Source organism: Nesoenas mayeri, assembly GCF_963082525.1.
Source record: "Nesoenas mayeri genome assembly, chromosome: 3".
Classification (NCBI taxonomy): Eukaryota; Metazoa; Chordata; class Aves; order Columbiformes; family Columbidae; genus Nesoenas; species Nesoenas mayeri.
In genome coordinates this window covers 65,018,865-65,031,453 of record NC_137544.1, presented here as the reverse complement: position 1 = coordinate 65,031,453, position 12,589 = coordinate 65,018,865, and positions in this window count along the sequence as shown.

Sequence of the window (12,589 nt, the reverse complement as noted above, 5' to 3'; positions counted from 1 at the left end):
GTTTATGAAACTTTATAGTAAAATACAAGCTGTTGGTTAGTTTGTAGAGACTATTTAACGAGTAAATAGAATAACAGTGAGATGCTTCGTCTCTGTTTATTTTCTGACATAGCTGACAGCTAGAGTGATATCTTCTACTTCTTTCTTCTTTTGTTACAGCAGTACTAATCATACTGCATAGAGACACATTTGTCATTATATGTAATTATGTGCAATATGTTTACATTATAATATTTTATATTGGAGAGGCATAGGTTTCATAATGTTTTTACTCCTAGTTCCTTTCTGCTACAGATTATTGTGGTTTATGCATATTTATAAATGATATTTAAAAGTACAATAGCACATTAATTATCATAAAATGGTGATTTAGAAACAGTAGCAACTAGACAACTGATCTATCTGACTACATAACTTCTGACAGATGGGCAATGTTTTCTTAGTGCATGGAAAGTTTTCCTTTGGCTATTTTAAAGTTCAGAGAGTGACCACAATTTATTAGGAAAGGCTGCCATTTCTTACGTGATTAAAACAGGTCTGAGCAAACCTTGATATTTCAGAAACCTTTTGAAAGACCTGTTCCTCTGTGGGCCTGTTACTAATCCCAACAGCAATGTGTTTTCACCCTCTCCCATCGCTACGGCCCTTTTCTTCCACTTCCTTCCCCTTTTCTCCAATCCAATTAGCAGATTAGCCAGCAGGCTGTGAAGCCTGAAGTAGAAATTAAATTGACTTTTATCACATGCCAAACCAACTGTGGAGTTATCCAAGAGCACAGCCGTACCCTCAGAGAGTCCTGTCCTTAAGGACCCCCAAGGGTGGGTAAGGAAATCAAAGGTGCCATCAAAGGCTTCTTCAAAGTTATGACGCTATCCTTCACAATACTACTTCTTAGTGGCATATGGATGAGGCCCTGATGGTGTGGCTGGGTGACATGCTGTGGGGCCAGCAGCAGTGGGACAGAGAGAAGTAGCATTAGTGTAACCAGCCCCTAACATTGTAGGGCTGAGCAATGCAGGCAAGAGGCAGAAAACAGCAAAAACCACAAGTCAAGCACAGCTCCTACGTGTGTTGCCATCAGCAGAAGGAAGAAGATATTTAGTCGTGGGCTTTTTTAACTGTGTAGTTGCAAATGCGGGTAATATGACATGCTGACTAGGCAGATGTAGTTAGTAGGTTTTAGCAGATTGAGATAAACTTCATTATTTAGGCAATAAAGGTATGTTCTAACTAGAGCCATTTTTCTATGAAAAGATTTTGGGATGTACTATATAAAGTACCATTCCATAAGGCAGCTTAAAACAAGCTATTTCTACACTTGAAGAAATGAGTGTGACTGTGGAAAGCAAAAATTTTACCTCCACAAAAGAAGACTAAGGAAAGAGGGGAGCAACTTAGCTGCTGGACTGCCATGGATCTGCTCACCCCATACCTTCTGGACTCTGGAATAACCCTGAAATCTACCACACACTTTTAATATTTTCACCTCAAAACCAGACCATCCAATACCTGCCTACATACAGAGGATCATACCACTGTGAGGTTTTTTTCTGCACAAAAAAAATAATCTATCCAATCAAGTTGATAAAGAGTATTCAATGTGAATATCTTGCCAAACTAATTGAAGTTTTTGAGGCTTTCTTTTCCCATATCTTCATGAAATCAGAGAAACAGAGATCCAAGAACTGAAAAGATCTTTTGGGACCAGAGCAGAAAAGCTGAATCACAAAAAGAGAAGACAACCAAAAACATGTCAGAAGAGCAGGAAAGTAAAGGAAACTTTTAACAAAATTTACTTTCCTAGTAGATAGGGAGAATTTTGAAAGGCAACTATTCATACTTACAGTTCACTGTATATTTTTCTGGTTTGGTTTTGCATTATTCTACTTTAAATTTATTATATGTATTTTGAGTGCATGTTTTCCAAATAAGCTTGAAGAACGTGTTGGAAAATAGAGTTGACCAACTATATTCTGTAAAATTTCCAATGGTCCAAGTGAACACTGCAGAAAGTTAAGATAAATACATATAGAAACACGGAATAATTTGCCATAAACGGTATTAATGCTGTGTAATCCCATACCAGCTATGGAGAACGTGCCACTGAAGTCTGGGAACTGACTCTTTTTTAAGCTTAAGGGGAAAATAAATTTTTCTATGTCTACCCAACCACATACTGTGTCATGTTCTACCTCTTCTGCTTCAGACAGCCTCCTGTGGCAAATTATTTCATGTATCCTGTAAAGAGAAAGCTTACTTTAAAAATATATTTATAGGTTATAAAAATTATCTTTTGATGGGACACTGATGTTATTTGGCTCTAAATGGTAACAGAGTTCTGTGGTACAAAGAAAATATAAAAGGAGGGATGACTGAATTAATACTATTCTCCTGCTATATTCCACTTGTTCTTTTCATTTCCTTAACGCAATTATTTAGTAGTGGCCTCTGGTAAAATTTTATACCTAAAGCGTTGTCATAAAATATTCAGAAGTTACTATATTTTAATACTGCTGAGTAAGTACTTTGTTTTTATACTCTGGTGATTATAGTATGGAGCTGTATGACTGCATGGAAGACTAAACAAGAGTACAAAAATACAGACTCTGTACTTAAACTTTAACAGCATGCACACACACTTTTGAGAGCATGTAAGGCTTGAAAGGCCAGGTACTGTCAGCAGGTACTCTGGCAGATCGAATCTCCAGGGAACGGCCCACTGCTGCATGGAGCAAGTGGGAAAAGCACAGCTCTGCCATTTTATAACAAGAAGTGCTGGATGTGTCTGCTGAGGAAAGAGTTGCTGTCACTGATTACCTCCTCAACATCTTTATCCTGGCAGACCTCAGCTGTGGGTCCAGTCCGTTCCATGTGCAAATGACACTGCCTGGGTAGGAGGATGGCATGCTGCTTAATATTTGTATAGGCATTTTTTAGCATTGATCTGCAGGAGCTCTCTCCGCATCTCTGCCCCTCACAGGGAGGTACAAGGTGGGAAATGCCTGCTGGTTCTCAACAGACATGCACAGCTCCCAGACATCCATTTCTCTCTTTTTTTCATGGCTCTGAATGCAGCTGCCTAAAGGATGTTTTGAGTCTTTTCCTCTATTTATAATGGCTAACACTTTTCTGGCTTTAAATGAAGAATTCCTCGTTATACAACAAATACTAACTACAGGTTTTGTCTGTGACAGCTTGCACCAGTCATACGGAGAAGAATCCATCTTCAGTGCTCAGACTTTGGAAAACACAAAGTGGTTCTGTTTTTTTTGTGGCTTGTCTGGCTACCATCATGCTTGAACTCATGCGATATTAGGCTGAGATCTGAGTTGTTGAGAGAGTCGTATGGAAACAAATGGATGAAGGGGTTCTCACTCCGAGCTCTTGACAATATACAAATGCCTAAGTAGAAACTGTTCCATCTATCAGGACAAATCTGAAAAATGGTGTGTTTCTACCCCCTAGTCAATGAAGAGTACACAAAACTATTATCTCTTCTGCATAGAAACAGGGAAATGTCCCAATTGGTTCAGACAGAGAGGCCACCTCCAAACTGCTGTGAGAGAGCTGCGGCTCAGGGAGATGCTTCAGAATGGAGGCACTAGGAAGGAGAAGCATAGTAAAACTTAATGGGAGAAAACAAGCAGATTTCAGATATTAATAGGAGTTTTGCTAACTGAGTGATCACACAACCTCTTTAACCCAATTTCCTCCTGATTCTCATGACTGGTATTGAGCTTTTGCGTTTGGAGGACTGCTCTGCATTCCACAAAATTTCAAATGACAATGAAAAATTCTGGATGGGGGATTTAATGAGACACTCCAGAGTTGCTTGTGGTCCTCAAGAATGAAGACCAGATCAGCTTTAAACAGAAGGGTTTTCTCTGGGAGGCAGTAGTTCAAGAATGAGTGATATCCAGAGATATGTCAAAGCCTGTAAAGTTCCCCAGTTCCCCAGATCCTAGAAAATAAGCAAACAAAACTTGTTCTGAGGAGCAATCAGGACTCTGACAGAAAACAGCACCAGCTACATAGTGCTTCTTCTCTCCATTACCCTGGCATTAAGGGGACAGATGTCTACAGTCCTTCCTTCTAACCTCTTACCTCTCACCATGTTGTCAGCAGCACCTGTCAGCAGTTCACAGTCCTTTCATTTCCAGCAGATGCTGGACACAAACATGCTCCTTTGTTATTAGCCCAGTGCAATAGGTTAAACCCTTCACCTTGACATCAGTGATGTTTAAGCAGAATAACTTCCCATGGAAAGTATGATCTTGACACCTTGAAATAGTTATGAAAGAGCACATCAAATCATTAACCAGCTGCATCTTGATTGTCATTAAATGTGCTTATTATTATTATTATGTTTTTCAGCAAGAAAAAGATTTTACAGTGGCAAAGACACCTCTCACAAATCATATTTTGATTACATGTCATTATAAACTAGGGTAATTATGGTTATTTGAAATGAACACAAGCATGTATTTTTCAATATATTTTGTTTTTACCTAAGCCCTCCAGCCCATCCTGTTTTAGGCTGCTAGAAGAGAACTGCTCCAAAGAATTTTTTCCAAGCCTTTGAAGGTTTGCTGCTCTATGTTATCAGCATCTTTCAGTTAAATATACACAGAATTTGGGACTAGTGTTGTAGTGCTTAGGCAGTCCAGAAATTAAAATTTTAGGAAAAAAAAAAGAGTTCTCAAAAAATATTATCAAATATTATCTGTCTTTTTAGGTTATAAAGTATTTTGAAAAATAACATAATTTTTCACACAACACATATCAAGCACTCTAGTTTCTAAATTGAATTACAAAATAAAAATATAATTTTGAAGCTTGGACCAAAATAAGCCATTTCATGTATCTGTCAATCTTATAAATTCTGAGTGATCTTTGTTTCAAAAGGAATTTTTACAAGATTCATGCAAATAATTAAATTTTCCATTCATGTCCATTATGAGAAAAACCTATTCTGCTCAGAGACAGTACTATTTGTAGATTTTTTTTTTTCCAGCCTTTGAATTGCCTCAGGAATTGGTACTCACAGTTTTCATCCTCTATTGGCTGTGAAGGAGCTACTCCTGAGTTACAGAAGCATAAATAAAATGAATGATGTTTTTGGGCTCTAACCTTGTTGCTCAAGGAAAGGAGAAGAAAATGGAAACCCCCCCAGCTCCCAGAAGGTGATGCTTACGTGCTGTGTGTCTACTCAAACCTTGGAAGAATTGATTTGTTTTGATATATATAAGACATCATTGGCCAAAGCTGCTAGCAACGAGGCAGGATGGGCAACCACTATGCTGCCATGATTCTGCCTCCACTTGCAGGGGGACTTCACGCAGGGTGCCCAGAGGGGGTCAGCAGGAACCCCTCCTCCTGCTGTGTTTCTGCAGGTTGTGCAAAGCAGTGGGCTCCAGGTCTGCTCCTCTCCCAGCCTGACTTTAGGGCCCATAGCACCTTGCTGAGTTCAGCAGCGTGCTGCCAAGCCCCTGCTGCTCTGTCCATGTTATGGAGGAGATGGTGACTCCAGAGACTCCACCTTTCGCCAGAGGGAAACTCCAGCCCCTTCTGCAAACCAAAGTCTCTGCCTCTCAGGTGGGGTTTTTTATTCCTCTGAGAAGGCAGCTGCTCCTGTCTCCTTGCTTCTGTTGAGTTCAGCATGCACTTAGCACCCAGCCAAAATATTGCCCAGCTGTCTCAATCCAACAGCAAGAACTAGGCCGCACAAAAGAAAGCTATACTTACATGGAAAAAATGTTGAGGTGAAATAACACTTATATTCACCTCAGATAAGCAGAATAAAAAAATCATCTGTCACTCACTTTTTGGGAATAAGGCACTCAAATGCCATATTATGTAATTGCATGATGGAAGATTGCAGGAATGTCTGAGGAAGACCACTTTGATATGACCAGCAGAATTAGCTCTGCCAGATCTCATCCTCTGCAGAAGGAGGAGCCATCCTCTTCGCAGAAGGTAATCAATATTTAATGACCACCAAGGCATATTTGTTGAAAGTGAAGTTTAAAAATGGAGTGCTAGAAGAAACTCAGGAAATAGACGTACATAGCTGGTCATTCTGTTCACATACATAACATCTTTATTTCTGACAACATCTTTATTTCTTTCATTCCTAAAATGCATTATTATCTTATGTATATAACTCTGTATGTGGACATTTGTGTGTGACACTGATCAAGGCATACGCCATAAATGGACTTGCTGAGTTTAATTGGAGGATTTTTGATGAACATGACCAGATCTTGTCTTCCTTCTCCTTTAAGACTTGAGATCTATGAAAGAAGCAGCAGCAATGGTTTAAGAAGCAGTTGTTGCAGTACACAGGGCTGTTTCTCAGAAAATCCTGCTTTTCAGCACCATGACTGTCCTGGTATCACATGGAAAAGTAAATATGTCTGATTTGTTCATAATCGCAGAGCCCTTCTCATGTCTTCTGATAATTGTGCCTTCATGTGTTTCAGCTACTGTGTAGCAGTGTAAACTGGTGGCTATTACACAAAAAATGCTTGGGATTATTTCCTAGAGATATGTAACTGCTAGTTCATCTGCAGTGAGTACCTTTGGATAAAATAATTACTTAACATGATTTTACATGTCAATCAAAACCTGAGTGAGTGTAAACTAATTTGTATTGTGTATAGTTACAGATTTTCCACTTAACTTGGTCACCTTCAACTGTTAAAAAAAAAATTGGATAATCCTATTGGTGAAATTGTATTTTAAAGTGAAATAAACAGTAGATAAAAAGAATCTCCAGGGACATTCAAAATTACAAAATGTCTTCTGTAGAGCCACATATGTGACTGTGTATATTTTGTGGAAAGCTCTGATCTGGATTATTGCCCTACTGTGTTCAGCCATAGAGAAATAAGAAAAGAGAAGGTAACAAATAGATAACAATTTCAAAGAATTTTAATAGATGCAAGATGACAAAGGACAATGGATTAGCACAACATAAGCATCTTCTAAGAAGACATCACAGAGAAATAAATCCTAAATGTATTGGATAAACAGATTTAAGACACGTTCAGGACAGAAATTCCCCATAGAAATGGTACAGAACTTGTGCCTCAAGCAACTCTTGGTGATAAAAGTGGAGTTTCCTGCAATACAGGCATAATATTCAACTGAGGGATTCAGGTATATTGGTGTAAGGGAAATCTTCAGTTAATTTCACAGTAAGGTTGTCCACATGAAGAGACAGATTAGCAGTTATACCTGTCATAGACCAGCAACTATTAATATAAGGAGAACCGATGAGCTAAAGCCCTTTAAAACTTACTTTTTGATTATGTGCTATTGAGAGAGGTGATGCAACACTGCGTCAAGTACAAGGCCAGTCCAACAACTGGGATAATTACAGCTTCCCAGAAGGTGAAAGGTTGGAGCCTTCCATGCTGATTGAAATATGTGATGTTCTCTGCAATGTCTTCTCCCTAAATATCTCATTTCAAAATGGCATTATTTTCTTCCAAGTGCAATTTTGCAAATAAATTGTCCAGAATTTCCTACACTGCTCTTAATTACCCATCAGCCAGCTTCTCTCTTATTAATTAATGCTCAAGTTTTAGCAGCAGCTTGAACCGAGTCACTGTTCACATGTTGAAACAACAGATGCAAAGGGGTTTATGAGTGACAGGATAAAAAGCAGGCACCATCTTGGCATGAAGCTTCAGAAAGATGTTAAGAAACCTTTCTACATTTCATATTGGAATCTATTCCACATCTTCAAGTACTGTATATACTGTACAAATGTTTCCTTTTAAGTCTGCCAACATTTCCACTCCAATTTGTCAATCCCGGAATTCTTTTTAGTAAATGCTACAAATGTAAGACTCATAGTTGTTATTACATTCCATTAGAACATTTGCCAGTTTTGGGTTCTGTCAGATATATGCAATAGCATTCCATGAATCACTACTGAAATGATCCGCTACAAACAACATCCAATTTCTTGGAGTACTTTCTACCAGTATTGATAAGTATCTGGGGTTTAAATGCAATACTTCTTCTACACTCTCGGTTACACTGCTTATTGCAAACATTTGGAATGAGTTTGCTATTGACTACTTAATTAATTGTCTTGGCTTGTACTTTTTTCTGTCAATCAAGGATTCACCAGTTCATTTGTAGGGTATGTTCAGCATCTGGGTCACTGCAGCAGACAGGACATGACTTCGTAAATACGCACACAAACTGTCTCGAACAAGCCATTGATCCAGAAAAAGTCCTGAAGAGCAAAATCCACAAAGCAGAATGCCTCTCCCTATAATCATAACTCCTCAGATACAGCCTTTTGTAAGTCTTGGAGAAAGGAAAGAAGCAAAACTAAAAAAAAAGAAAAAAAAAGGGAAAAAAAGAAGGGAAGGTACAGCTTTCGAAAAACATTGAGATATCTCTGTATTCTACTTTTCAGTAGAGCTGAAAATATTTCAACTAAAAAGTAACAGGATTTTTGGAAGGATTTCTGTAAATCACATCATCATCTTTATCATAAAAATTTAGCTGAGTTGTAAGCAGTTAAAGCCTTCTAAGGCACATATAAAGATGAATTCAATAGAAAGTTATATTCTACAATATATTCCAAAGGCAGTATTTTCACCTGGTTCTACTCATAATTACAAAGTCAATACATTTTTTTGTCACTTCCTTGTTACTAGGGAGGGTTGTCTTATTTTCAGCTGATCATTTACTCATTTCTGTTCATTTCCCTTGCTTATGGACTGGAAAAATAACTTATGTTTGTTGTTAATTCATTGCATTACCAAAGTGCCTAGGAAACCTAGTGAAGGAAGGACCAGTATCCCAGTCAGTGAGGCCCTGACAAAGAGCAGATGAAAAGATAGACTTTCACCCAAAAGACTTACTATCTGTATTTAAGGCAGAACCAGTGCAAGGACAGAAAAAGATGACAAAGAAGAGAATTACCCTCATTTTCTGTAAATGAGAGGGAAGAACCAATCAAGAGATGAATACAAATCGCTTTGGGCAGATTTTTGGGACATAGATCTTAGAGAGGTAAGAGAGCAATCATGAGAGGTTCAAGAGGTCAAGAAAGATGACATTTTAAGAGTACGATCAGCTATGCTGAGAGCGCCTCAGTTCACAGAGAATAGAGACAGAGTAAAAAAAATAAAATATCAAGGCTAAAACTGAACTGTTTTTTTAGTAAGAATGTTAATTCAGTGCTCTGTGAAGCATTCTAAGGTTAACAGGTGTAAAAGAATAACAAGATATCAGCCACACCCATCAAACTCAGATTTTCCCATAATATTGATTATTAAAACTTTTGATAATTTTCTGCTCATTTTAAATTCCAGTGCTTCATTTGGACAGCTGAAAATCCAGCAAAATGAGATTTTTTTTCTTAGAAGATTATGAAATTACAGACCTGTTTAAAACACGAAATAGCCTTCTGTCCCTTTTTTACTTAAAACAAAAGTTCTGTCTTAAATATCATGTTACTCTTTCTACCAACCATCATAGGGTTATTCTAGGTAACAAGCCTCCCATGAGCAATCCCATTTCTTCCACCATTCTATTACCTCCTTTCTGGGAACAAAACTATGTAGTTTTCTGCTTTATGGAAGAAACTACTTCCATTTTAAACATCTTGAACTGACATATAAATAAATTTGCCATATATGTGTGGTGCAATACAGATCAGAATCAAGAGCATCTCTTCTAAAAAGCAATTTTTCCCAGGTTCAAGCTTTAACCTCATAAGCTTGCCTTTTTTTTTTTTTGCTTTTTTGGTCTCAAAGGGCAGCTCTACTATGAAGAAGTACTCACAATTCTTTTCAAGTCCTGTCTAGCAAAGAGTATGAAATAGAAATGTAGAGTGCAAAGGAAATGTCTCCAAAGCAGCAAAAAAACATCTCTTCTACAGCTACTTTATACTACTAAAATATACCACTGGCTTCTCCAAACAGTTCTAGCAGATTTTAAAGCTACTACCTCCTGCAATTCAGCTTTGAGAAATTTCCCTTCAACAGTCAAATTACACCTCCTTTTTGCACAAGAACGTATAATTTTCACTCCCATGCCCTGATATAACTTAGTCATGCTGTGCACTCATCCAAATCACATCTGAAGTGCTGTAGCTTGATGAAACAAGATAGAAAACTAAGAGTTCCTATTTGCTGGTGAAGTGTTTCAAGGCAACCTGAAGTTCCCCAGCCATATTTTCTCCTTTCTCCACACCCCTCACTGACTACAGTTCTCTCATTGACAAATGTTATGTTTAAAACACGCACACCTAACAGTATATCTACCCACAGTCCCACTCCATTGATGTTCCTTCTCTCAGTTAAATATGTCTGGCTTTTATCTGAAGCTTTTGCTTCTCCTTTTGATTTTCTCCTTTTTCCTTTCTTTTTTTTTTTTTTTTTTTTTTTTTTCCCCAATTTTTTCCTCATATTTTCCACTCTGCCACCTGACAGCCTGCTACTCATTCCTTTGGGTGAGGCAGTTAGGACACAACAGTAAGTCAGCAAGTAAGTGTGGTGTAATCAGTAAGGTCAGCAATAGAGATAGCCTTGGAAATCAGAGTAACTGGGCCCTCAGTTAGTGAGATGACCCGCCAGGTCCCTGAGTCTCTTCTGTCAGAGCCACACACAGTCCTTCCCAGTTGAAAGGACCATAGACAAGAGTTTTGAAAAAGGAGAGAAGGAAAAAGAAAGAAACAGCATTTTTATGGATTTTAACTCAGGACAATCCTGACTCCTTCTCCAGGTCTGATGTAATCCAAGATGACAGGTCATTCCCCGAGACCTTTCAATCAGCCAGAGACACCCAATTGTCGGTTTTGATTTCATGCCCTTTCACTCAGTGTGTACTACTCTCTCTTTCTTGCTTTAGCTTTTTCCTTGCGTTAAGACAGACAATGTTGTTTCAAATCCACAGAGGCAAATGCACTTTCCATCTGCTTATAATTATGGCAAAGGAAAGAGAAGTTAAATTAGATGCAACAAGTGCAATGGGAAATACAACAGAGGTATAGTTAAGAGTGTATCATTTTCAGGCAAATGAAGTAATATTGTCAAATATACATAAAGTCAAAAGGCTGTGGGAGATCGTGGGTCATATCTCAGAAAAATCAGCAATTATATCTAAAGTATCATCTTCCCCTGCCTTGCACAGGCTTTCAGCTCTGTAAAGACTTGACATAGCAGCATATTACCTTTTGAAAGAGTTCTTGATATCCTTCTGCAACTGACTGAATTTTTGGACCTGTCTGCCTATGTAGCTGTTGCAAGAAAACTTCACAGTGTGGAAACACATCTTATGCTTGTGAAAGACCACTTATACCATTCTGGTGGCAGTGTAACCTACAGCAATTCCCCTCCAAAATATGAAAAGATCATATACTTCACCAACATGAGGGCTTCAAAACTTTCAACTATAGATAAAAGCATGAAAAAAACCCACTCTTTGAGCTAGGTGAAGGAATGATCAAAGTTCCCTGAACATAGAAATGGTTCTGTCATAACCTCAATCTCAGACTGAAAAGATCTGAAGGTAACAATCACCTGTATCTTCACACAGGTTTACATGGTATGTTCCATACAAATACACTCTCTTCAAAGAACACTGAGTAATAAGACAGAGCATTTAAGAATCAGAAAATGTCCATATGGTAGAATTATTGTTGTAAACCAACAGAAGATGTAGCTTCTATTAAATAATTCATGCAATAGTGAAATTAATTGAAGGATTAACAATGTATCTGCTAGCTTATTAAATAGACTGCAATCAAGTAATCTTATCTCGTCAAAATGTGATCACAATTTAGATTTCAGCCAAAGGTAATACGTCTAAGATGCTTGGGGAAAAGAAAAAAAAAATAGCTATTATCACAAGGTTTATAAATATTATTTTTTCATATGGTGCTGAAGGTCAACCACAGAAGAACAGGAGTACAACCATCCAGGAAAGATTTCCATTGGAAGAAGCTTTGGATCCCATCCCCCATAAGGAACAAAAGCACTGTGAAAGATAAAAATAGATATGAAAACTTTCCTTCTGAATCCAAATCTGTTGCTTAAATGTGAATAAACAAAATGCTCTGCCAATTTTACGACCAAAAAGAAGGTAAAAGAAAAAAAAATCTGAAAGGTAAGGTGAAATGTGCCTAGCAATTAATTAGCTGATTGATTGTGTCTGACTATGCTGTACAATCAAGCTATTGTCTCACTAACAATATGCTTTATAAACAGACCAGTTTGCAATAAAAATATATCTTCACTTCTCCGTTCCCTCAGATTCATTTTTAAAATCATTAATTTTTCATTATAATGAAGTATTTCTCTGAAAAAAAGTCTCAGGTGGAAAAAAGAGGCTTCCATGCATAGTGCTTGACTCAGATTAATATTCATTGAGTTTTATCACTTATGCAACCTTGGTTGTTCACGCAGCATTAAGCTGGACTACTGACATTTCAAAAGATTTGCCAAGTTTTTATGAACTGACTAGAAGTTTAAAGAAGCTGTTTTCTTCTCTTTAACTGTGTTTAATATCCTGTAAGATTTCTGGTAGAATCAGATTACATTGTTTGCTAGTTACACTA